The 27,258-nt window shown below is 36.5% G+C and overlaps 1 pseudogene; it reads left to right on the top strand.

Moving 5' to 3' along the window:
• The first annotated feature begins 2,155 nt into the window (after positions 1-2,155).
• Positions 2,156-2,577, top strand: LOC110596498 (annotated as a pseudogene).
• The last annotated feature ends 24,681 nt before the right edge of the window (positions 2,578-27,258 follow it).

The raw sequence follows: 27,258 nt of genomic DNA on the forward strand, positions 1-27,258 counted from the left end.
CTGGGGTCCCCAGCCCCCCGGAGCAAGAGTCAGAGACCCACTGCAGATCTCCCTTGCAGAAGGCTTCAGACGCCGGGTTGCCCTGTCGCCATCTTGCCGCATCCCTCCAGAGTCACTTCTTATGAAATCTTGCTGTTGCCCTCTCCTCATATTACTCTTCCTTGTTTCAGTAATCTTAATCCAGCAACTCTCCTTCCCCTAACAGATGATGAGACAATTTATGACTGTTCAAATCTAACTGATAAGCTACCAAAACCTACAATTGATTTACAAGAAACCCCCATATTGAATACAAAACTTTTATGGTTTATTTATTTATTTATTTATTTTGAGTTGGAGTCTCACTCTGTCACCCAAACTGGAGTGCATTGGCCGCTTCTGGCCACTGCAGCCTCGACCTGCTGGGCTCCTTCTGCCTCAGCCTTCCAAGTATTTGGAACTACAGGCGTGCGCTACCATGCCTGGCTAATTTTTTGATTTATTGTAGAGATGAGGTCTCGCCAAGTCGCCCAGGTGGGTCTCGAACCCGTGGTCAATCCACTCATCTCAGCCTCCCAAAGTGCTGGAATTACAGGCTGAGCCACCGAGCCCGGCTGACTTTTATGGTTTATTGATGGATCATATATAACGGATAATAAAGGAAGATATCTTGCTGATTATTTTATTGTTATCCTTTTTGAAATAGTTGAAGCAGCCCCATTGCTGATGGTTACTTTGGACCTACAAGCAGAGCTTTATGCCTTAACCAGTCTTGTGAAGGTTCAACAGTTAAGTTCTCAAACTCATCCTAGAAGAAGTGCTATATACCTCATTGCTGAATATCACTATGGTTAACTTTGAAGTACTCTGCTTGGGAAGTTATGCACTGATGCCAGTGCCTAGTCCACCTGTCAAAGTAATTTTGGAACTCCTTTTCTGGAATGGTCATCAGAGCCATCATCATGTTTGATGTCCTGAATGTCATCAAATCTCTTATTTTCAATATTTCCTTTATCTTTAGGTAAAGAAAAGGTTATTGGGGACCAGTTCAGGTGAGCAGGGAGGGTGTTCCAATATAGTTATTTGTACACTACTGCCAACATAAGCACACAGTAACAATTCACAAACTTGTCAGATTCAACAAATAACAAGGATAGCTCTGATGGCCATTTCAGAAAGAGTTCCAAAATTGCTTTGACGTGCAGGCTAGGCACTGATGTCAGTGCATAACTTCTCAAGGACGGTGTCTATAGTGATATTTATCAATATCACTTTGAAGGTGACTATAGTGATGTTTATCAATGAGATATGTAGCACTTTTTCTAGGATGGTTCATGAACCTAATTATCAGAACTTGTATAGCTGGTGAAAGGTAATACTGCAATTATTTACACAGACAGCTGTTATGCCTTTGGGGTTGTTCATGATTATGGTATGCTTTGGAAACAAAGAGAATTTTTAATTCTGGAGGGAATCAAATCAAAAATGGAAATTTTATCAGTAGTTTATAAATTTAATCCAACTTTGCTCTGCCTTGACCATAATAAAAATTTTGAGACACTCAAAGTTAGACTCTTATGAGGCTAAATAATTCTTGACTGATTATGCACCACAAGTGGCTGCCTTGAGTTCCTCTAAGACCAAAAACCTTATAGCTAATATTGATTATTTTCCAAAAAAGAATTTAAATGATGTTGTCAAAGATGCTCAGTCTTAAGCATCACATAAGGAAATATTTTATTGAGCTGAAAACAGTTGCATTTTTTGCCCAGCAACAAGTTCATGGTAAGGTTTCTGTAATAAACCAGTATTATCAGAAGCCATGAGAAAAATTCTACTTGAAATAATACATTAGATGACTCACTGGGTCGCTGATCAACTTATAAGTTTTATGAAATAGCATTGGTGGGGAAACATTTCAAGGGTTGCCAAAGATGCAAAACTGTCTTGCATATTTCTCCAAAATTCAACCCAGTAGACAATTCAGATAGTTCCAGGTGGTTTTGACCAGGCCAATGAAGTCTTTGAGATTTGGACAATAGATTTCATCCAGCTACTTCCATATCAAGGTTATAAATATATTCTTGATATGATTTATATATTCCCTCACTGAGTAGATACATTTCCTTGCTGATGTGACACTACCTCAGCTGTTGCAAAACTGTTATTAGACAAGATGGTGCCAAAGGTGAAGAAGCAAGTTTCTACCCTTCCCAAAGCCAAAGCAAAGTCTTTGAGGCCAAGAAGAGAGTGCTGAAAGGCACCCATAGCCACAGTGGAAGGAAGATCTGCATGTCACCCACATTCCTAACGACACTGCTCCAAAGAGCATCCACAGGAGAAACTGGCTTGACCACTATGCCATCATCAAGTTCCCCTTGCTCACTGAGTCTGCCATGAAGACGATAGAAGACAACCACACTCTTGTGTTCTTTGTGAATGTTAAAGTCAACAAGCACCAGATCTTGAAGAAGCTCTAACACTGATGTAGCCAAGGCTAATACCCTGACCAGGCCTGATGGAGAGAAGAAAGCATATGTTCCACTGGCTCCTGATTATGTTGCTTCTGATATTGCCAACAAAATTGGGATCATCTGAGTCCAGCTGGCTAATTCTAGATATATATACTTTCACCATAAAAAACACAAAACTATTATTAGAAAAAAATTATTCCTACATAGGGTGTACCTTTAGAATTAAATAATAACTGAGAAACTCACTTCATTAGCCATGATGCAAAGCAAATTTGCAAAATTTGGCCCATATTACAACACTTTCATTGTGTCTACTATCCCCAATCTCCCAGATTTGTGGAAAGAACAAATGTAATTATCAAAACTCAGCAAGCAAAATTTGTGGAAACATTAAAATTGACTTGGTCAAAGACACTTCTCTGGTTCTGTTGAATCTAAGGTTTGCACCTTTTGGAAAACACAAGATGTCAACTTTTGAAATTATCACCGGGTAGCATTTAACCCTCTATGATTTTGATATTCAACTGACTAAAGGAGACATTCTCCAATATTGTAAATGAATAGTTAAGGTGTAGACCAAAATAATACCCTAGTAGACAATCTTTCCACAATGTGTACATGGGAGATGAAAAACCAAACATCATAATCTTTAGCCTGATGAGTCTATCAAAAGAGGCAGTTACAAAAATATTTCCTTCAGCCTTGGTGGAAAAGTTCTTATCAGGTACTTCTTATCAATTCCTGTGCTGGCAAACTAAAAGATGTTGATGCTTGGATTCATACTTCTCATTTAAAGAAAATTACTACCTCCCACCCCCAGCTGAAATTCAGAAAACTAAAACTGACCCAGAAGTGAAGCAGATGACAGTTGAAATCGACTGTTCATCCAATCCTGCTTGGACCAGACCTACATATAATTAAGATCCCTGAAATATTCAACCTCTTATATGTTGCTTTGTCTATATTCCTGGTTTTTGCCTTCTACTCCTTTATACAACAGAGTTATCTTGAATTATATCATGGTCAAGCTATGTAGTCAATACCTCCTGTTACACCTGGATAAATACTTCTAACAAAGTAGAGAATGAAAAATCCATGTACATGCCAATCAGCTAAATAGAATACTTGTCATTAAAATATTTGGCTCTTTGATCTCTTCAGATGATTACCCTTTAAAGTCAAGACATGGCTAAAATCCAGTCTTCAACTTCTGTTACTCACTGTTGTGGCTATTAATGCTATTGTAATATTTAGGTTTCTCACATTATTTCTTACCCAAGTGAGGTTAGAAAAATATTTAACCAAAGTAACTGTCACTTAGAGCTCAAGATGGTCTATCAAGCATATGATTCAGAAACTACATCCATTCTGACAAGTTTTTTGGGACATCTCCTCTCAAAACCTTCCTGTTACTCAACTGTGGCCCAGTCTAGTCCTAGACTCCTTAGACTCCGCGACTCCCAATGAGGCACATAACACACTTGGACAGATCTATACCAGAAATAAAGGACAAATTTAAATTCACCAGTTGATCTGCAATGCTTTCTGAAGAAAAATCTTGATCCAAATCAACGGAACTAGAGGCCATTATAACAAGTGAACTAACTCAGAAACAAAACCCAATACTCCATGTTTCCACATCTAAATGGAAACTAAACAGTGGGTACACATAAAGATGAAGATGATAGATACAGGAAATTCCAAAGGGGAGAGAGCAGGAGGGGGTTGAGAATTTAAAAATTACCTATCAATGCTAGGCATGGTGGCTCAAGCCTGTAATCTCCGCACTTTAGGAGGCTGAGGTGAGAGGATTGCCTGAGCTCAGGGGTTTGAGACCAAACTGGGCAACTTGGTGAGATCTTATATCTACCTGTATGATGTCCACTTGTATACCTAATCCTGAATTGTACCCCACATCTTAAAAAAAAAAAGTAACCAGGAGTGGTGGTGTGCATCTGTAATTCCAGTTACTTGGAAGGCTGAGGCAGAAGGATTGCCTGAGCCCAGCAGGTTGAGGCTGTGGTGACCATGAGTGTGCCACTGCACTACTGTCTGGGTGATAGAGTGAAACTCTGACTCAAAAAAAAAAAAAAAAGAAAAATTATCTATCCGGTATAGTGATCATGATTTGCAAAATAGATACACTAGAAGCCCAATCTCCACCAGTATACAACATGCCCATGTAACATACTACACTTGCACCCCTGAATCTAAAACTAAACAACTACAGCCACTAAAAGAAAATGTAAAAAAAATAGTAATTAAGGCTAAGACAATGTGGAGTCAGGGGACTGCGAGAAGATTGTACTCACACCTGCTAAAGGTTAAGTGACAGGATGTTTCAACAGATTTGGGTAATAATTGAATTCAGTATCTTCCAGCCTTCAGTATCTCTCAACTGGGAGTACCCTAATTAACTAAACAATCAGAATGAGTTTACAACTTAGGACTTCTGCCCAGTCAATGAATTGCCTCTAAACAACATTTTGTGGAAATTCTTTATGAAAACTATTCATAGTAATTATGAAATATCCAGAACAGGCAAATCCATAGAAACAGAAAATAGGTGAACAGTTACTATTCTGGACATTTATATAAAAGTAATCATATAATATATGGCCTTTTGTCTTTGTTTTTTTTCACTTCACCTAGCATAGTATTTTCAAGGTTTATTAATGTTGTAGCTGGTATCAATACTTCATTCCACTTAAACACCTTAAAATAGTCTATTATATGGATATGCCATGTTTTCTTTATAAACTGATCACATCTGGGTTGTTTCCATTTTTGGTTATTATGAATAATGCTTCTGTGAACATTTGTATACAAGTTTCTGTGTGAATACATATTTTAGTTTTCTGGGGCATAGATCTGTGAGTATATTTGCTGGATCATATAGTTTAGACTTAACTTTTGGAGAACTGCCAAATTCTTTTCTAAAGTAACTTTAGCTGTAATCTTACAAATGTTTTGACATGCTGTATTTTTGTTTTAATGTATCTAAAAGTATTTTATAACTTCCTTTTTGATCCATTTGTTATTTAGGGTTGTGTTGTTTAAATATCGTATATTTGTGAGATTCCAAATTTCTAATTGTAGTCCATTGTTGGTAGAAGACATATGCTATATTCTGTTCTTTAAACTAACTGAGGTTTATTTTTTGGTATAGCATACGATCTTTATGGGAGACTATTTTATGTGATTTGATGATAGCGTGTACTCTGCTATTGTTGAGTAGAATATTCTATAGATTTCTGTAGGTCTATTTGGTTTATAGTGTTGTTCAAGTCTTCTGTTTCCTTGTCGATCTTCTGCTTAGATGTTTCATCCATTATTAAAAGTGAGATATTTAAATTTTCAAGTATTATTTTTGAAATGTCTATTTCTCCCTTCATTCTGTCAATGTTTGTTTCATGTATTTTGGTACCCTGTTGTTAGGTGCATATATGCTTACAATTGCTTTATCTTACTCATGGAATGACCCTTTTATTGTTATAAAATACCTCTCTAGTAATATGCTTTGTTTTAGAGCCAGCTTTGTATAATATTAGTATAGCTATTACAGCTTTTTGTGGTTACTGATTAAATGATATAACCTTTTATTTTATTTTTTAAGTAAAGAGAGGTTCATGCTATGTTGCCCAGGCTTATTTCAAATTTTCCTGGCCTCAAGCAATTCCCTTGCCAAGGCATCCCAAGGTATTGGGATTATAGGTGTGGTCCACTGTGACTGGCTCTTTTTACTTTTAATCTATTAGAATCTTTGAATTTAAAGTGTGTCTGTTGTAGATAGCATAAAGTTAGATCTTTTTAAAATCATGTCTGAGTTTCCTGCTTTTTGATTAGATTGTTTAATCCATTCATATTTAATGTTATTATTGATACAGTTAGATTTATGTCTAACTGTAGTTATATATATTATATTATAGTTTTTATTTCCTACATGTCTTGTATGATTTTGTTCCTCTTTTTTTTTTTTAATCCATCTTATTTGCTGGGGAAAAGGTGATCAGGGGCCCATAATTTTCAGTGGTACTGTGTCCAAGATAGATCCTTCAACTCACAAGTGGTGGCTTGGTGGGAGAAAGGAGTCCTGATCTCTCCGCTACACTAACCTGAAACTTAGTCTTAGGAAGCAATAATCAGACACAGGGTAAGAAATGCTGAAATCCTTCCTGTCCTTGGAGGATAGCCCTCCAAGTGGAAGTTGGGGAGAGAGAGCTAGCCCTATGTTCTTGACCTCATTAGCTTGGTGCATAATTTTCCTCTTGATGAGCTGGGATGGGGAGGAGGGGACAGATCTTGGTTCAAATACTACAGAACATCACTGTTCTTACAGAGTTTTAGTAAATTTTTCTTGACTAAATTGAAAAAATTTCTGTCCAGAGATTTTATTGTGCTTTCTCTTCTTTTCTTTCTTTCTTTCTTTTTTCAGGTTGTCAACTCTGTTTTATTTTTTTAGTTAGGAGATTTAAGAAAACATCTACCACCTCCAATCACTGTAATTTCATAAAAGACAGAATATATATATATATATTTTTTTGAGTTGGGGTCTCACTCTGTCACCCAGACTGGAGTGCAGTGGCTGCTCCCGGCCACCGCGGCCTCGACCTGCTGGACTCCGGCAATCCTTCCACCTCAGCCTTCCAAGTAGCCGGAATTACAGGCATGCGCTACCACGCTCGGCTGATTTTTTGATTTATTGTAGAGATGAGGTCTCACTGCCCAGGCGGGTCTCGAACCCGCGGGCTCAGGCAATCCACTCACCTCAGGCTCCCAAAGGCGCAGGATTACAGGCTGAGCCACCGAGCCCGGCTTGAATATTTTAAAACCAAAAGTTCATGGGAGACAGAAGTGCAGACAAAAAAGAGAGCAAACTTCTCCCACTTTCAATCATTACAATTTAATAAAGAATGTTTTAATGCTGAAAATGCCTGTTGGACACAATTTCAGAATAAAGGACAATCATGTAAATAAAATTAATTTAGCTTTATAGGAAGCACATCATACTTCTGTCTTAATTTTTCCAGGGTTTTCCAAAGTTGGAATATACTGATGAGCATCATCCAAGTCGTTTTAGGGAGTCACTGCCATATTTCTCTAGTTTTATCCCAGAAACTAACTATGACCAGAAATAATGTCTATCTGTGGTGAGCTCTTGGGGCAAGTTATGGAGAATCTTGGGTGAGAAAGGGGTGGAGAAGGTGGCATGTGGACTGACCTGTGGCCACTGCCCAAAAGTGGTGTACACAACTGTTATTTGATATTCATGGGGGACTGATTCCAGGAACCCCTATGGATACCACAATCCATGGATGCTCAAGACCCTGATATAAAATGGTGTAGTATTTGCCTATAAGCTGTGTGATCCTCCTGGGTACTTTAAATCATCTCTAGATACTTATGTATCTCATAGAATATCAATGCTATGTAAACAGTTGATATACTGTATTGTTTAGGGAATAATGACAAGGGAAAAAAGTTTGTACATGTTCAGCACAGAAGCAACCATCCATTTAAAAAAATATTTTGAATACATAAATGCAGAACCCACAGATAAGGGCTCAGTCTATATGACCTCTTTCATTCATTCAGTCAATATTTGTTGAATATTTTCTTGAGATATGTTTCCAACTAGGCCCTAGGAATACAGTTGTGTTTCCAAATATGATAGTCTTTTTCATGTGCTTATTGGTGATTTGCATACTTTCTCTAGAGAAATATATATTCAAATTCTTGGCCCACTTTTAAATTGAGTTATTTGCCTTTATTATAATTGTTCTTTATATACTCCACATACTCAATTCTTTTCAGACATATGATTTACAAATATTTTCTCCCAGTCTGTGGGTTATCTTTTCATTTTCTGTCTTATTTTATTTTATTTATTTTTTATTTTAAAGATGTGGGGTACAATTCAGGGTTAGGCATACAAATGTTCATTCTGCAGGTACCTTTGTTGATGAGGTATGCCCCTCCATCTCCTAGTAGTTTCCCTCCTGCCAATCCCACTCCCCCTCCCAACAGTTTTCCACTACTGCCAATCCCTTTCTTATAGTATTATAATTGTTGAAGGTCCACTTATGAGTGAGAACATATGGTACTCTGTTATTTTCTATGATAGATCACTGAGTATCTAAATCCATCCAAGTTGCTGCAAAGTCATATGTTTGTCCTTCTTTGTGGCTACATAATATTCCATTGTGTATATGTACCACATTTTAAAAATCCAGTCCAACTTCAATGGGCAGCATGGTTGGTTCCATGTTTTTGCTATTGTGAATAGAGCTGCAACAAACTCACGTGTGTGGGTTTCGTTTTTGTAGAATGATTTGAGTTCCTCTGGCTATATTCCCAATAGGGAAATTGCTGGGTCATATGAAAGGTCAATTTCTAGTTCTTTCAGAAATCACCACACTGTCTTCCAAAGAGATTGCACTAGTTTGCATTCCCACCAGCAGAGTAGAAGTGGTCTTTTTCTCTGCATCCTTGCCAGCATATTGTTGTTTGTTTTATTAATGATGGCAATTCTTACTGGGGTTAGGTAGTATCTCAATGTGGTTTTGATTTGCATTTTTCTGATGATGAGTGAGGTTGACCACCTTTTCATGTGTCTGTTGGCTGGCCGTATATCTTCTTTTGAGAAGTGTCTATTCATGTCTTTTGCCCACTTTTTAATGGGGCTATTTGTTTTTTTCCTTTCAGTGTATTTGAGTTCCTTGTGGATCCTAGATGTTAGGCCTTTGTCAGATATACAGTTGGCAATTGTTTTTTACCATTTCTGTGGGGTGTCTCCCTGTTCTCTTGATGGTTTCTTTTGCTTTGTGGAAGCTTGTCAGTTTGATGAGGTCCCACTTGTACATCTTATTTCTTATGGTATGAGCACTTAGGGTTCTGATCAGGAATTAGTTGCCAGTTGCAATTTCCATAAGGGTGTCTCCTGCATTTTCTAAGATTCTTATAGTTTGAGGTTTTATGTTTAGGTCTTTGATCCATTTAGCGTTAATTTTTGTGTATGGTGATAGGTAGGGGTTTTGTTTCAATCTTCTTCATGTGATCAGCCAGTTTTCCCAGCACCATTTACTGAATAGGTTCTCCTCTCTCCAGTGGTTGCTATTGGAGGCTTTGTCAAAGATGATTTGGTTGAGAAATTGAGGCTTTGCTTCCAGAATCTCTTCTGTTCCATTGGTCTATATGCCTGTTCTTGTATCAATACAAGACTGTTTTGATTACTGTAGCCTTATAGTAAAGTTTGAAGTCTGGATGTGTGATACCTCCTGCTTTGTTCCTTTTGCTAAGGATTGTTTTGGTTATTCATGGTCATTTATGTTTCCATATGAATTTATGTATTGTCATTTCCAGGTCTGAGAAGAATAATGTTGGTAATTTAATGGGTATTGCATTGAATCTGTAGATTGCCTTTGGCAGGATGGACATTTTAATAATGTATATTCTTCCTATCCATGAGCATGGAATATTTTTCCATTTGTTTGTGTCTTCTTGGATTTCTTTGAGCAATGTTTTGTAGTTCTCATTGTAAAGGCCTTTCACTTCTCTGGTTAGAAAGATGCCGAGGCATTACTTTGTGTGTGTGTGTGTGTGTGTGTGTGTGTGTGTGTGTGTGTGTGTATCTATCGTGAATGGAATAGTGCTTTTTATTTGGGTCTCTGCCTGCTTGTTGGTGGTGTATAAGAATGCAGCTGTCTTTTGCACATTTATTTTGTAACCTGAGACTTTGCCAAGTCTATCAGTGCAAGCAGGATTTTGACAGATTCTTTTGGATTTTCAAGGTATAGGATCATTTCATCAGCAAAGAGGGATAACTTGACTTCCTCTTTTTCTATTTGGATACCCCTGATTTCCTTCTCTTGTCTAATTGCCCTAGCTAGAATTTCCAACACAATATTGAACAAGAGGGGTGAAAATGGGCAGCCTTGTCTTGTTCCAGTTTTCAGGGGAAATGTTTCCAGTTTCTGTTCATTTAGCAATATGTTCGCTGTGGGTTTATTGTAGGTGGCATTTACTGTTTTGAGGTATGTTCCTTCTATACCTAGGGGTTTGAAGGTTTTTATCAAGAAGCTATGCTGGATTTTATCAAAGTTTTTTCTGCATCTAATAGGATAATCATGTGGTTCTTGTTTTTATATCTGTTGATGTATTTAATGACATTTATGGTTTTGCAAATGTTGAACCAGCCCTGCATCCTGGGAATGAAGCCTACTTGGTCATGGGTGGGTGATTTTTGAGATCTGTTTTTGGATACATTTTGCTAGAATCTTGTTGAGGATTTTTGCATCTATATTCATAAGGGATATTGGCCTGTAGTTCTCTTTTTTTGTTGGCTCTTTGCCTGGTTTAGGTATGAGTGTGATGTTAGCTTTGTAAAATAATTTGGGGAGAATTCCATCTTTCTCAATTACCTGAAATACTTTCAATAGGATTGGTATCAGCTCCTCCCTCTGGTCCAGGGCTTTTTTTTTTTGGTAGGTAGTTTTCTTATGATAGAATCAATTTCCTGGGCTGTTATTGGTCTATTTAGTGTCTCAATATCTTCTTGTTTCAACCTGGGGAGGTTGTATAATGTCATAAAGTCCTCCATTTCATTTTGGTTATTGAGTTTGTTTTCATATAAGTGTACATAGTAATCCCTGATAATCTTTTGTATTTCTTCAGTGTCAGCTGTGATTTGATCTTTTGTATTTTTGATTTTGTTTATTAAAGGGCTTTCTCTCCCTTTTTCCTGGTCATTCTGGCTAGGGATCCATCGATCTTGTTAATTCTTTCAAGGAACCAGGTTTTTGTTTTGTTGATGTTTTCTATGATATTTTTTCTTCTATTTCTCATATTTGGGCTCCTATTTTGGTGATTTGAATTCTTCTGCTAAAGTTGGGGTTTTTGTGGTCTTCTCTTTCTAGCTCCCTTAGGTGATTTGTTAGGCTCTCAACTTGTGATCTTTCCATTTTCTTGATATGTGCTCGTGAAGATATAAATTCCTCTCTGAGAACTGCTTTCATGGCATCCCAGAGGTTTTGGTAAGATGTTTCTTCATTTTCATTCACTTCCAGGAATTTTTTAATTTCTGCTTTGATTTCAGTATTGACCCAGTAGTTGTTCTGCATCATGCTGTTTAGTGTCCATGTCTTTGTGGGTTTTGGGGTAATTTTGTTGGTGTTGATATTTATTTTTATTACACTGTGGTCTGAGAGGTGCATGGCAATATTTCAATCTTATGGAATTTGTTTATGCTTGATTTATGTCCAAGGATGTGATTGATCTTAGAGTACATTCCATGTGGTGATGAATAGATTGTATATTCTCTGGTTGTTGGCTGGAATAATCTGTAGGTATCTATTAAGTCCATTTGGTTTAGGTTCTGGATCTCCTTGTTGATTTTTTGCCTCAATGATCTATCTAGGACTGTCAGAGGAGTATTAAAATCCCCTGCCTTTATAGTATTAGAGTTAATATATTTTTTTAGTTAGTAGTTGTTTTATAAATGCTGGTGATCCTGTGTTGGGTACATATATGTTTAAATGGATATTTCATGTTAATGGATTGAACTTTTTATCATTATGTAGTGTCCTTTTGCATCTTTTTAATTTTTGATAGCTTAAAGGTTGTTTTGTCTGATATTAAGATCATGACTCTTGCCTTCTTCTGTGATCCATTTGCCTGGAAACTCATTTTCCATCCTTTAACTTTGAGTCTGTGTGCATCCCTTGTGGTGAGATGAGTTTCCTGGATGCAGCAATTAATTGGGTCATGGTTTTGTATCCAGTTTGCCATTCTGTGTCTTTTCAGTGGTGCATTTAGTCCATTCACATTCAGGCTGATTATTGAAATGTGATTGTTTATCCCTGTCATGAGGTTCTTATAAAGTTTTTTCTTTGTTTGCTTGTTTTCTTTTGACTTTGGAGTTGATGTATGTGTGTATTTTCAAGTTTCTTGTGCTGTATTTGTTTCTTTTGATTCTGTGCTCTGCTGTTCTCTTGGGTAGTATGTGGTCATTCTTTTTTTCTTTCTTCTGTGCTTAATACCTTTTTAAGTGTCTCCTGTAGTGTTGGTCTGGAAGCTGCATAATCTCTTAGGAATTGGATGTCTGTGAAGGATTTTAATTCTCCATCACTGATGAAGTTGAGCTTGGCTGGGTAGGAAATTCTTGGTTGGAATTGTTTCTCTTTGAGGACTTTGAATATGTACTCCAGTCCCTTCTTGCTTGTAGTATTTCTGTCAATATGTTTGCTGCTATTCTGATTGGTTTTCCCCCAGTAGGTAGTCTCACCTTTCTCTCTTGCTGCCTTTAGGATTTTTTCTTTTGTGCCTACTTTGTGTAGGCAAATTACTATGTGTCTTGGGGTTGGTCTTTTCATTTGATATCTTCTGGGGGTTCTCTGTATCTCTTGTGTTTGGCTGGTCTCATCTCTGGTTAGATGGGGAAAGTTTTCTTGGATTACCTCCTGGCATACTTGCTCCAAGTTTTTCTCCATTTCCCTTTCTTCTTCTGGGATACCAATTAGGCACAGGTTCAGCCTCTTGATAGAATTACACATCTCTTATAGACTTTGTTCTTTCTTTTGAGTCTTCTTTCCATGTTTTTTACAGATCAGGTTAATTCCATATTCTGCTATTCAAGTTCTGAGAGTATTTCTTCAGCTAGATTAATTCTGCTTTCCATGCTTGTCATCTTGTTATTTATTTCCTGGATACAATTTTTTTATTGCCAAAATCTCTGTTACAAGTTCTTTCAGTGTTGCATCTTGTCTTTCTTGAATCTGATTCACTCTTACCATCCACTTCCTAATTCCTGTCTTATTCTAGGGCCAGTTGTTGGTGACTTCCATTGTTTGAGCTCCAAGGTCTGAGTTTTTCAGAAGTTTTCTCTTTGTTACACTTGAAATTATCGGTGATCTTCCTTTGGTTTTTACTCATTTGTGACAAATCTCTTGTTGTTCTCTTTAGTTCTGTTATTTAGTGTCAGTGGGAGAGGCTGTCCCTTCTGGTATTTAGTGTCAGTGGGAGAGGCTGTCCCTTCTGCTCAGCCCTCTATTCTTCCCTGATCCGGGCTCTGGATTTGTTCTATTTTGAAATAGGACTGTGGGTAGGAAGTTTCGCTGTGTCTTGTAGTTTTGAAAGTCGAATAAGGTAGGGGATGGGGAGCTAGGAGTCAGAAACTACTTGAAAATTACAATGTTAACTGATTGGGGTATATGTTCCCTGAGACCTGCTCCCCACTACCACTCTATATGACAATGCAATGGGTATGTGTGTGTACCTCCTGAGTCCAAGATACAGTGTCAGCAATGAAGAGCACAGAGAAAAATCAAATGAAATAAGATGGACAAGAATTAAAAAAAATTTTTTTTAAAAAGAAAATAAAACAACAACACAGAACAACGAAAGCAGACACCAAAGCAAAAAACAATTGAACACACACACACACACACAGACATACACACACACCCCAAAACAAACTGGAATAACAACAAAGTAAAACAAAACAAACAACAACCACAAAAAAAAATCAAGAAAACTAAACACACACACACACATTTCTAGCACAGAGTGAAAAGAGAAGAAAAACAGAAAGAATGGAGGGAAAAAAAGGAATTCAGGTCAAACCCTCACACATATATTGACACACACTTTAAACTATAAGAAATGAAAATAAAAAACCCAGAAGAATAAAAGAGCAAAACCAAACCACCAACAACAGCAAAATTGAAAGATGAACACTCAGTCATTAAAATTTTAATGAAAATGTATTTAAATATGCAAGTTAAGTATATAAGAATTATATTTGTAATATTGAACTTTTTCATTGTGGAGCATATACCGTCTCCATTTATTCAAATACTTATATTTATGTGTGAAGTTATATTGTTTGTTTGCTTGCTTGTTTTACTATAAGTTTTGAGTATATTTCTTGTGATGCTGTATTTGTTATTATCATAAATAGGATCATTATGCATTACATTAAAGTTTTCAAAAAATTTGTTCTTATAAGTTAAAAAGTGCACATTAAAAATAATTTAGTTTAAAAGTTAAAAATTGATGTAGTCAGTATTCCTCCTCTCTTTTAACTTTTCTACTTCCCCTGAATTGGCCATTTTTAATTACTTTAGTTGGATAGTTTGCTATTTATCATAATATCTTTAAGAATCAGATTTGCATGGCTATTTTTTTTTATTTTTCTGTTTTAAATACTATCTATTGACTTCCAGTTATTAAAACTGAGTATTTACCTCTCTACTCTCTGTCCCTACTGTACACAACCTCATTTCCCATTACTTCTTGCTCCTAATGTTGCTACTATTTAATATAGATTACATTAATATTTAGTTTTCAATTATTATGATTATATATGTAATTCAGAACTGAGATATTTAAGTTATGACTTTTCTCACCTGAGCCAAATTAACTGGGTAGCTTTCTATTTTTCTAATAGTTAACTATAAGAAATTGTACTGCTAATTTAATCCTCAAATTCTCCTCTGATTGTCTAAAAAGTATCTTTGTCTCTGACATTTCATATCAGATATTTTGTAAATTTCTTCATTTTGGAGAAGCCCTTCCTGGTGTTTTCTGATTTGTTTCCATGCTTGATTGTCTGCCGCAAAGCAGATCTTGACCTCGCCTTTACCTTTATCTTGGGGATATTTCTTTCCTGTACTGGGTTTCTAATTTCTTGTATCTTATGTCTTTATTATTTTACTCTCCCATTTTGATGAAGCACATTTTCAAGTTGCTCCCTGAGAAAGAATGTGTAGGAGATAAATTTTTCAGATCTTGTTTATCTGAAAATATTTGCATTCTACTCTGTCCCTTAGCTAGTTATAGAATTCTAAGTTGGAAATAATGTTTTAAAAAGTATTTTGAATTATTGTTCCATTGTCTTTTAGCTTCCCATATTGCTATTGAAAGATGTGAAGCCATTCTCACTGTGAATGAAAACTGTGGTTTTTACTTTCGCTTCTCTGGAATCCTGCAAAATCAATTTTCTGTCCCTTTTTGTCAAAAGTTACACAATAGTAAGCCTTGATATGCATTAATTTTAAGACAGTCTGTTGGGCATTTACAAGACATTTCAGTATAGTATCATATCTTTTATATACTTCAGAGAAAGACCTTGAGAATGAATTCTGACTTTGGTGTGAAAGAAGATGAATGATAATATCAATGCACTGCCTTTTTATTTTTCATAGCTGAGAGACAGTAGCTGAGATCTTTGATAAAATAAAGAAAATAGTATAATAAATGTCAGAGTTTTGTGGTAGTCAGTAGAATATCATATGGTGATTATTTCTTTTCAATTTTCTACTCTGCTGTACTTTTGGAAATTTTGAACCAGGTGTATGTTTTGCTTTTAGAATTAAAATATGAAACAATATATAAAAATAAAAGCATATATTTTCTGTGATCCAGCTATTCTACTTCTAGGAGTCATATTTCAGAAACACTACCCAGTTTTTCAGAGTACAGCTCTGATTGGTGGGGCTTTACGTCTATCACTCTCCATAATACAACTTTGACTTCACACCAATAGGGGGAAGGAATGGAGAAATTTCAGATACAACTTGTTTGACTTTTATGTTCATGGTAGAATTATCATTAAGTATTGCTTGTTTTTTCTTTTCATTGGAATTTTGTGTGACTATTTTATTTTTTCATAATTTTGATATTCATTTTTCTTTTAGTCAAAACTTTTACTTCCAGATCTTTATATTATCATTTCCACAAGGGGTTAGGAGACATCAAACACATAAATTGAAATGCTCCATTGTTTTATTTATTTTTAGATTCAAGGGGTACATGTGCAGGTTTGTTACATAAGTATAATTGAGTGATGGTGAGGTTTGTGCTTCTATTAAGCCCCCTCCCCCAGGTGGTGGGCATGGTACCCAATGGCTGTTTTTTCCAACTCCTAACCTCTTCCTTTTCTTCCCTGTTAGTAGTTCCCAGTGTTGTTTCCATCCTTATGCCTGTGTAACAATTTTATTTTAAAAATAGGGGGTTTTTTCATCAAAAAGTTTTAAAACTGATGATCCTGTTTAGGTCTGCTGTTTTTAAGTTTTATTTTCTTTATACTGCACTGACAGATTCTCTGAGAAGATGAGGTCCATAAAGTCTTATCATTCTTCTGCTTCTGTCTAAAGCACTTTAAATGCTCAGTGGCTTCCACCATTGTTATTGCACCCCTACCTCACCACACTTCTTGCTCAGTTGTGTTCAGGGGCTTTCAAAGGAAGTCAAGATTGGAGAATAATATTCAGCCTGACTCACAGAGCAATGCTGCAGGAAAAGAGGTGAATGAAGACATTCTATTTTTTGTTGGTACAGGCACCAGGTAAGAATAATTATGAAAATTTGGTCGTATAAATACTAAATTTTATGACAAGAAAAATGAAAAATATACCACAGACAACATGCTTTTTAGTTTCAGAAATCTAAAACATGGCCAGGCATGTTGGCTTACACCTGTAATCACAAAACTTTCGGGAAGTCGAGGCGGGAGGATTGCTTGAAGTCAGAAGTTAGAGACTAGCCTGGGCAACATAATGAGACCCCCATCTCTACAAAGTCGTCCGCTGCTATGACTGGTTTTCAGACGGCACTGCATTCTGTTACCTCTGCTAACCTTCCTGCTTCCTTTGCTGACACATTCTCCTTCTAAATGACACACAGTTTCTGAAGGGTGAAGCATCCTGTGTACTAGTCTATAAGGACCAAGAACATAGCATGTGAATGGAAAATGAAGTGAACATCACCAAAAATGAGAGAAGCTGAGCATTCAGAGATGATTAGGATGCATTTCTTGTTTTCAAAAAACTTATGGTCCGCTGGGATGATAGACATTTAAACGACCATTTCCTTTCCTTTTTTTCTGAAATATATTTTTATTTTATTTTAAAGATGTGGGGTACAATTCAGGATTAGGTATACACGTGGACATCACACAGGTAAAGTTTGGGCCTCCTTTTTGCCCCCACTTTGCCTGGTTTGAGATCAGGTACCCTTGTTGATATTGTGTAAACCCCCCCAAACAACCATTTTTAACATAGGTGGTGGGTACAGCAGAAAAGTCCTGTGGCAGAGTGAGTGGGTAGTTTCCTCTTTGTCAGGCCTAATTTTTTGTTTTTGCATTTCTACTGGGCTTGTAGTTTCAGGCTGATGCTGCTTTTATTTCTAAAAAAGGTACACAGATGAAGCACACAAGTTATGTAGAGTTTACAGAGGCTAGACAGACTAGACTGCACTGTAACAATGCTCATGTTTTTCAAGGGGGTGCAAGGTCTATAGCTTTTCTAATAATATCCTCATAATTTTCTCAATAGCAGGATTAGTACTGAATCCCAGGGGAAAGTTGCAAGAACCCATTTTCTCAAGTTATTTAAAACTCAGACTTTAATCAACTCCCCCCCCCCCCCATTTATACCACAGTGTGAACCGGGTAACAACATATTCAAGATAGCAAACACATGCAAGTAAGTGACTTCTAGCTCTAATGTCTCAGATTTTTTTTTGAACAATTATTTTAAAGCTATAGCTCCCAGCTATTATATGTGACTTAAGGAAATTTTAAAAGTTAGACATCAGAAGGAGTGTGTAATGTATCTGACAGTTTAGTTCAACTCAATATTTAAATAAAATTTAATCTATTTTCAAATAAAATGTTTATTATAATATTCTTGAATTCTGCAAAATGTTTTAATTCAAGGTATCAAAACTTGGAAGATTTTTAAAAATACCATAAAGGCTTTTAATTAAAGTACTTCTTAATTGTGATATTTTTTGCAAGGCTTTTGCATTATTTGTCACTCCTTTGCTAACCTAGCAAAGGTTTACAAGAGTTTAGATGTGGTTCCTTGCTTTCCTTTTTAAATTCTCATTCTAGAATTTTAGAAATATTAGCCCCTCATATATCACAGTTCAAGCATTGGTTTTCACTACTAAACTGAGCAAATAGGATTTAAATTGTCAAAAAAAATTGGGTCCACTCTAGTGCTTTTTGAACCATGACAGTAATTTGATCCTGCAGCTTAAGAATATAGAGAATATGAAAGTAAAAGGAATTGTGGGGCTCAGACATCGACTCTGATGTGAATTATTTACCTGAATGGCCCAGAGGAGGTGAGCCACTGCTTGTCATGTGGTACTTCAAGTGTGTATCCTTTAGAAGAGAATATGTAAAGTCTGCAGGAAATCTGCAAATGCACGTTATTTCATTCCTTGTTATGTATGTACTTGAGAACACTTTGGACAAAAGCAAGCTAGGCTTCTGGTGCAGATGGCGGGGTGGGTGTGAAAAGCTTTGATATGCAATGGTCACTGCTGCAAACAGGCTGATGTCCAACTCTGAAATGAGCAAACCTGCCAAACCCAGCACTGGGCGTTCCCCTGGTGAGGACTGGGAATAGCAGGTCAGTCCCTGTGGGTGTAGGAACAACAGGCCACAGTCCACTACAGTGCTCCAAGGAAGTGGTTTGGAGCCTGATCTCAGCCCCATCATTTAAATGCACACCATGAACCAAAGGGCTTTTGTGCTATAACCAGCCCCCACTCCTATAACATATCAGACAGATCACAGTATTTCCCATCTTAAGGAAAAAAACAACATAATTGACAAATAAAGATTTAATGTATTCAGGGTGTACAATGTGTTAACTTGATATCTGTGTAAGCTGTGTAACAAAGAACAGTGAAAAACTTCAGGGAAGAAATCTGTAAAACCCCTCAGGATGACCTCAGAGCTTGCAGCGGCAGCTGCATCTCTGTAAGTCAAGGCAGGTGAGCAATCCCCAGCCACTCTTCTCTCCAGGTGTGAATCTGGCCTCCACTATTTGCACACTATGTGATCCAGGATCCATCACTTAGCTTCTCTAAGTTTCACTTTACTCATCTGTGTTACGGTTAGTAAGAATGGCAATTGCTATGGTGATATAAAGTGAGATATGCCCATAAGTGCAAAGTGCTTGGCACAGTGCCTGAAGAGTAGTGAGAGCCCAGTACACGGTTTAACACTGCTTATGGAGGTCTATCTTGGTAATCTGGGATATTCTGAGCAGATTCTTTGGTGTATGCCTTATGTCGGTTATGTCCAAAACACAATAAGTGAACTAAATGTCAGTAGCAAGCCCAGATAGAAAGGCAGAGATTTGTGAGTTCCTAGATGCCTGCTAAATTCTGACAAAGAAATGATAACAGGAGGACTCAGCTTCTTTCTTTTTCTTGAGGGCTGAAAGTCAGAGAAGACCTCTTTGAAAAAGTGGCATTCAAGTCCCTGTGCAGAACAAGAGAGCTATGAGGCAAAGGATAGGGTAAAGTGATTTGCCCAGAAATATATAGGGGTAAAAGAGGTCTCCTGACCCCCATTTTGATGTTTCCTTTATTGATCTAACTGCCTCAGAGTCTTCTTGGAACCTCCAGAAAATATTCTGAGTAGAATGTGGATACAAATGATCATAATAAAGATCACATGGAACCACAACCTTCCATTAAAAAAAGAAAATGGAATGACTGATGTGTTCAAGGCTCTGTGTTGGGTGTTTAAAGACGCAGCATTTTTCTGTTCTTTTGGCCAGCGACCTCCCTGTCAAACAGGTCCGAAACTCCAGCATCATCTTTGACTCCTGTGCTGTTTCATTCTTCCCCCTCATTCACTATCATTATTCACTCATTTTAGCACCTATACTGTAGTAATATCCTTTTAATTTGGCTTCTGCCTCTAGGCTTGGCACTGGGCACTAGGTAGGTAATTTGGAGTTAATGTAGGGTAGAATCTTGACTGAGAATTGAGATTATTTCCCAAATGGGTTCCATTTCTTATTTTCTGTTTGTTTATTTCTAAATAAAGACAGCAGTAAAAAACATCTGGGATCTTAGCACCCAGAAATAACCTATACCAAACACTACCATCAATCTGTATATCTTTTATATTTCACATAAATAATTTTAAAAGAAAATAATGTCCTATGCATAATTTAAAATTCTTTGCACATATATCCTGAGCATTTTCATGAAAATAAAATGTATCTATGCCATAACTTAAATTGATGCATTATGTGTTACTATATTACTATTCCTTTAATCAATCCTTAATTGGTTTTTTATATTGATACTTATTATTTTGCTGTTATAAACACTATTATAGCAAATTGCTAAATACATAGATATTTGTGAACTTGGAGTATTTTCATCAAATAAGTTCTTAAAGGAAATTGCTGGATCAAAGAGTGTTTAATTTTAGGTTTTTGGTGACTATTGTTAAATTGCCCTCTGGAAATTTTATATCAGTTTATACTTCAAAAAGCAGCCTGTAAGTGTACCTCCTTTTTCCCACACTATCATCCTGGTTATCAATATTTCCTAACATCTTTGTCAACCTGAAAGTTGTAAAATGATTTCACTATTATATTAATCTGTATTTTTGATTATTAATGAGAAAATATTTTGCATATTTTAGGCCATTTATATTTCTTAACTTGCAAGTTGTCTGTTCATATCCTGTAATTATACTTTTGCTGACTTATTTGTCTATATTAATTCTGTCATATACATTGTGAATATTTTCCCACATGATATTTTCTGTTAACTGATTATTGTAATATAAACTTAAATTTTAATTTCATCCAATTTGTCACATTTTATTTGCAACTTCTGACCTTCTTTTCTTACTCTAAACCTAGCAAATATTCACCTATGTTGTATTCTAGCACTTTTAAGGTTTCACTTATTACACTAAGATCTGATTGATCTTGAATTTATTTTGATATAAAGTATAAGATATGTAATTTTATTATGGCATTTGCTCTAATTTATTGATAAATCCATCCTTTCTCTTACTGACCTGAAATGCTGATATCATACACTCTACTCATACATATATGAATCTACTGAAGAACTTTGATGTTGGGAGGTCAAAGAAGCAGAGACACTGGGGAGGTAAAGTTGCAAAGTAATGGTAAGGGTGGTAATAGGAATCTGAAAGAAGGGAATAATGCAAGAAATCTTGTATTAATTCATGATGTCTCCTCTTTGAAATATGAGTGTAATAAGGAGTGGTCCAAAGTAACTATAATTATTTGAATTAGTAGACAGTAGGGAAAATGCCATGAACAAAAATGGGGAAAGCAGAAGTTGGCTGTGAAATAGATGATGATAATCAATTTATTAATTAAGATTTTGAGTTTGTAGTCCCAACAGAGTATTTATGTGGTGAGAGAGTGAGGAAAGAGATAGAGGAGATTAAACCCAGATTTAGTTAACTTTTGTTACTCATCTACTGAATGTAAAAGACAACACTGCATTTTCCTGGATGGTTCATCAACACTTAAAGATCTTACTCTCCCAAAGGAGTAAAACAACAGCCAGAATCTTTATGAACTCTCAGGATGTTGCATCAGCTTCTCCCTGGGCCTCTCCTTTACCCTCCTTCTTGTCTTCCTGCCCAACCTGGGGTCCTTATATCTCAGGCTTCCATCACCCTCCTCCTGAAGTCAGAGACAAGTGGAATTCCTGTCCTAGCAGCCCTGCTGGGGGAAGGCAGAGAGCGCTGAAGTGGAAAGGAGGTAGAGGAAGAGGCTTCTGCGAAACTTTAACTCTTGTGCCATTTCCTCTCAACTTCTTCCAGGCTTATTGCTGGCCCAAGCAGAGACCAAGGAGAAGGAGCAGGAGAAAGGGAAATGTTCCCCATTCCACTACCCTACAGAATACCCTGGCCTCCCTCTCACAGCTCACCCCTAGTTATTCCTTCATAGATTGAATGAAACCAGCGGAAGCTCAGAGGAGTCTCAGACCTGGGGGTTGAGCATGCAGCCTTTCATAACTACAGCAGCAGCAAGTAGAGGAGCTCCTAGTGGCCCACTATGAAATTTCAAATCTTTGTTCTATGGGGACATGTGAGCTGTAGTGGTTCAGGGTCAAAGAAATGTCCAGTGAAGTGTTATTATGAGTTAAGAAAAGAACTTTGTTTCCAGGAAACAGTGTCCTTGTTCCAAATCTTTGACTTGCAAGCAGACAAGACTGGAGCTCATTTAAGTTGAGAATGGGACTGGAGCTCATTTAAGTTGAGAATGAATTGTACTAATATCTTTCAATCATGCATGAAGAAAATACATTATTGAGGACATATGTAAGTTCTATATTTTGCCATGTAAATAGATTAAAAAACATTTTTCAGGCAAAGACTTCCAAAGTATTTATTTTATTTGTTTTTCAGATGAAAAAGCTAAGGCTCAGGTGGGTCAAGCCACCTGACGGATATCACACTTCAGAGCAGACCTAGGAAACGCTCAGACCGTGTTTCCCTATCCATTCCTCTCCCTATTTGTTTCACCACTGCTACTACAGACTTGGTGGGCGTGCTTTGTGAGGCCATACTTTACTTTTTCGTAGGCAAAATTTCACCTTCCAGATGCATTATTTTCAGGTCCAGCATCGTTCTTTTTTTGCTGGCTTGGTATTCAGGTGTCTACTAATGTGCTCCCTTATACACTACTAAAATGTGGGCTTACAGACATTATCAAGAGTCAGTTATAGGTTTAATGAAGTGATCACACTGTCACAGCCTTCTTTTGATAATTTTAATAACTTAATGTATAGAAAAATATGATTCAACCAGGAGATAAAAACTTAGCAGATAGTATTTTAACACCTAATTTATTAAAACAGAGAAGTAGAGAACTGTACTCTTAGACTAAGGGTGAGAGAGTTGCTATTTTACACCTGTGGCCACTTTAGGACTCACTTGTGATTTGTGGTAAATATAAGAAGAAAAGATAGTTCAACACTTTAAGGAACTATTTCAGTCTTTTTTCACAAAATGACTACCTTCCCAATACAAATGATATTAGAGTTTCCTTTCAACTTACTACTTTGTTATAATTAACATTAATTTAAGTTTTGCATTTGAAAGATTCCCAATGACAGCTAGTTGCTAATTTTGCTAAGGGAAATAATAAGTGAAATACAATCTATGGTAACGACTTTCAGATGGAACAAGAGAAAAGAAGGATAAAAAAGGTTAAAAGCAGCTTTTTCTAAGAGGAAAGATAATAAAAATAGAATAAAAGACTTTTATGGGCAATCCAGGGATGGACCTAGAAGCTCTCCCTACTGTTGCCCAAATATGAGGAACCTGCAGTCATGTAGCATCCCTAGCTGGGGTGGGCTGGGGAGAGTTTGTGTCCGACTGGTTCATTGTCCATCCCTTCTCCTCATGCCACACCCAATGTGGTCAGCAAACAGGATCACCTGTAATGAGGAGCAGAAGCCACAGGTTGGTAGGTATCCAGGTGGCCACAAAATAAGACCTCCTAAAAACAAAAAATGATCTCTGTTAGGATAGTTAAGCTCCCGCAAAGGCCTAGAGATGCTTATTTGATTTTTAAAAATTAGAGACGGCCTGGGTGCTGTGGTTTACACCTGTAATTCCAGCACTTTGGGAAGCCAAGGTGGGGGGACTGCTGAGTCCATATGTTGGAGACCAGTGTTTGCCGCATAGTGAGACCTCATCTCTAATAAAACAAAACAAAACAAAACAAAATTAACCAGGCTTGGTGGTGCATGCCTGTAGTCCCAGTTATTGGGAAGACTGAGGAGGAAGGATCACCGGAGCCCATGAGCCCATGAGCTCTAGGCTGTAGTGAGCCATGATCATGCCCCTGCATTCCATCCTGGGTGACAGTGCGAGATTCTGACTCAAAAAAAAAAAAAATGAAGATGGTCTTTTCCCTTCTCCAACTTGCCCCATCTTACTTACAGAGTTGGAAGTTCTAATTATTTATAAAATATTTATATTTTTACAGCAACTTGCCTTGGAAGACTAGACTAAATTTGTCACTTTCCCAGGAGTCTCAACTTCCTAAGTTCTGACGTCAGTGGGCCCTTGTCTCTGGGTGGATGCATCACTTAATTGCAGGTAGCGTCACTCTTGAGCCCTGAATTAACACTTTCTTTTCCACCTTGCTCACTAAAGTATGCTAGAATTATATATCCAGGGCAGAGTTGAAAATATGGGGGCACAGATTGGAGATTTTAAAATGCTTAAGTTTCTGAAATACTTATCAAATCATATGAAAGAAAATGGAAAAGAATAATATTTGCCCTGTTTCCAAGCATGAAAAATCAGTGGAGTATTAAATGAGGAGAAATAAAAAATCGAAACCTATCATGACTGAAAAATTCAGCATTTTATGTGCAAACAAGTAGAAATTTATATATATGTGCATATGTCATGTATTTCAGATACATATTAGGCTTATTAATGAAAATTGAATGATGAATGCTGGTAAATAAATTCAGTTTTTTATTTTTATTTAATTATTTTATTTTATTTTAAAGATGTGAAGTACAATTCAGGATTAGATATACAAGTGGTCATTATACAGGTAAAGTTTGGCCTCCTTTTGGTCCCTACTTTGCCTGGTTTGAGAACAGGTACCCTTATTAATGTTGTGTCCCCCCCAACCCCACCCTGGCAGTATCTTGCTACTGCCAATCCCTTTCTTATAGCATTATGGTAAATGTTCAGGGTCTGCTTATGAATGAGAACATGTGGTATGCTTCTCTTTGTTTCTGTGATAGATCACTGAGTATGATAGACTCTAAATCCATTCAAGTCGCTAATATTTAGTTTTAAAATTATTATGAAGAAAATAAATTTGCATCTCATTTACATGTGAGAACATTAAAAATATCCACTTTCCATAAAATGTTGCACTTTTAAATTCTGGTAAAACTTCCATTATTTTGGTAACATTTATGTATTCAGAAAATAAATAAATGTTATTTGGGGCTGAAAAGTTCGTATAATTATTATGTGAATTGCTTGAAACAGCCTCACTTTACAAGTAAAAAAAGTGCTTAAACATGTTGTCTTCTCTCGTGGCTTCAATATTGTCAGTTTAATGTTATACATGTGTATAGTGCTCTATATATTCTTAAAAATATAAGCAATTAATTGTAGGAATTTTCACTTGGGACCTTTCTTATTTTATAATGCTAGAGTCAGGGAGATAAATTTATAAGGCTGAGAAGTCCCAGTGGGAGGGGGGAATAGAAAATATTACCTCAAAATTAGCTGATTCAGATCTGTTCTCATGCCTAACTTTTTACTTTTCAAGTCTTTAGGAAATTTAGTAAAATATTGATTTATTTCCTTTACAATTTGTGAATCTGTAAATTTCTTCTCAATTTTCTGCTTTGCTTTACAGGGGAATCAAAGTATGTTGCACACAGTGCATAAATTCAACAGTTGGGAAGGTATTATTTTCTTCAGGTTTCTTTGAAAATAACAGAATAACTGATGACATTTTAGACCAACTATTCCTTTGAAAACATGAATATAATTCATTTGCTGATTATTTTTTTCCTCTTTCTAAATTAAACTGACATGAAAATATTTTGAGAAAAAAATTTCAGAAATATGTGTGACTTTTGATTGAAAACACACATTTCCTTCTAAGTATTGGTAGCTTGCTCATCTTCTTTACCAAAGTTAGTAGCAACCTCTTTCTATAACAACAGTCCTTTGGCTGTCATTGTTCATCAACAGTTCCAGTAATTACCATCTTTCCAGTGTACCAATGTCCTAAATGCATCTCTTTGCCTGGTCAGGTTGCATTGTTGCCTTTGAATGTCTTTCTACCTTACAGATGTCAGCCTCATTGGGGGGAATATTGAAAAACAGTCTTCCCTGTCATAAGCCCAGTGACTTCCTTCTATCACTTCCCAACCACAGGACCATTACCAGGTACCATGTCCACCCATCTGTGGGAATTAGGAATAAATACACAAAACTCAATTCAGTTCAGCAAACAGTTATGATGTATCTGTTTTGTGCTAGGATCTGTGGTAGGTGCTGGAGTGTAATGTGAGAAGATAATCTTCTTAGTCTCAAGGATCTCATGGTCTAACACCTGGGCTTTCATTATCCCTCAGCTTATCCTCTCCACTTTGCTACTCCCTTGTTGCTCACTACCTGTGCAACCTCTCTTACCTCCCTGACTTGTTTTCTACCTTTTCTCACTCTGTTACTTTATCCTACTAGTTAGCATCTTCCTTTGTAACCATAACCAACACTTTATTTTTCTGTGCTGGAGAATATAACTTATAACTCAGCTCTCCAAAAAGGTTTTCTGAACTAAGTAAGGTGGTAGATATTTAACTATTTTTATTTTTCTAAATTATTCAATCACAAACAACAATAAAACAGATCTCATATTATCTGAAGAGTTAATTTGGAGACACCAGAGACCCTTAGTTTCTTGATTAGTTTTTAACTCACTTGTAATCAGTGATTTTTTTTAACCATTAGAAAAGCCACATAATAGTAATCACATTTGAAAACTGTTTATGAGGAAAATCTAATTGTGGCAGATTCATTTGTTTTAAAAATATTTTGAAAGAAGTATTGGAATTGAGGCATAGAAAGACCACAGAGTGCTCATATTCTTGCCTAAAAAAAAAAAAAATTAAAGAGATTTTTCTCTTATCTATCCCCACAAAAAGCAAGAACTTATATAGATTTAGCTCCAAGAAATGAGAATATTTGATCTGTGAAAACACTAAAAAACATGGAAAATGTTGCAAAACTAAAATATTTCTCTAGATCATTTGAATTATTCAAGACAATAATTTTATTTCTGAGAAACATTCATACCCTGGTCTGGTTACATAAAAAAGCTCTCCCTTTTCCCCTTTCTTTTTCTCCCTAATCACCGCTTCCTCCTCCCACACTCCTCAAAATCACTGTAACTCCATTTTGCAGAGACTAGAAAAATTAAACTCTGGCTGTTGAGTAAATGGC

Source organism: Carlito syrichta, unplaced genomic scaffold (assembly GCF_000164805.1).
Source record: "Carlito syrichta isolate Samal-C Ts95f unplaced genomic scaffold, Tarsius_syrichta-2.0.1 Scaffold309682, whole genome shotgun sequence".
In the NCBI taxonomy this organism is placed as follows: Eukaryota; Metazoa; Chordata; class Mammalia; order Primates; family Tarsiidae; genus Carlito; species Carlito syrichta.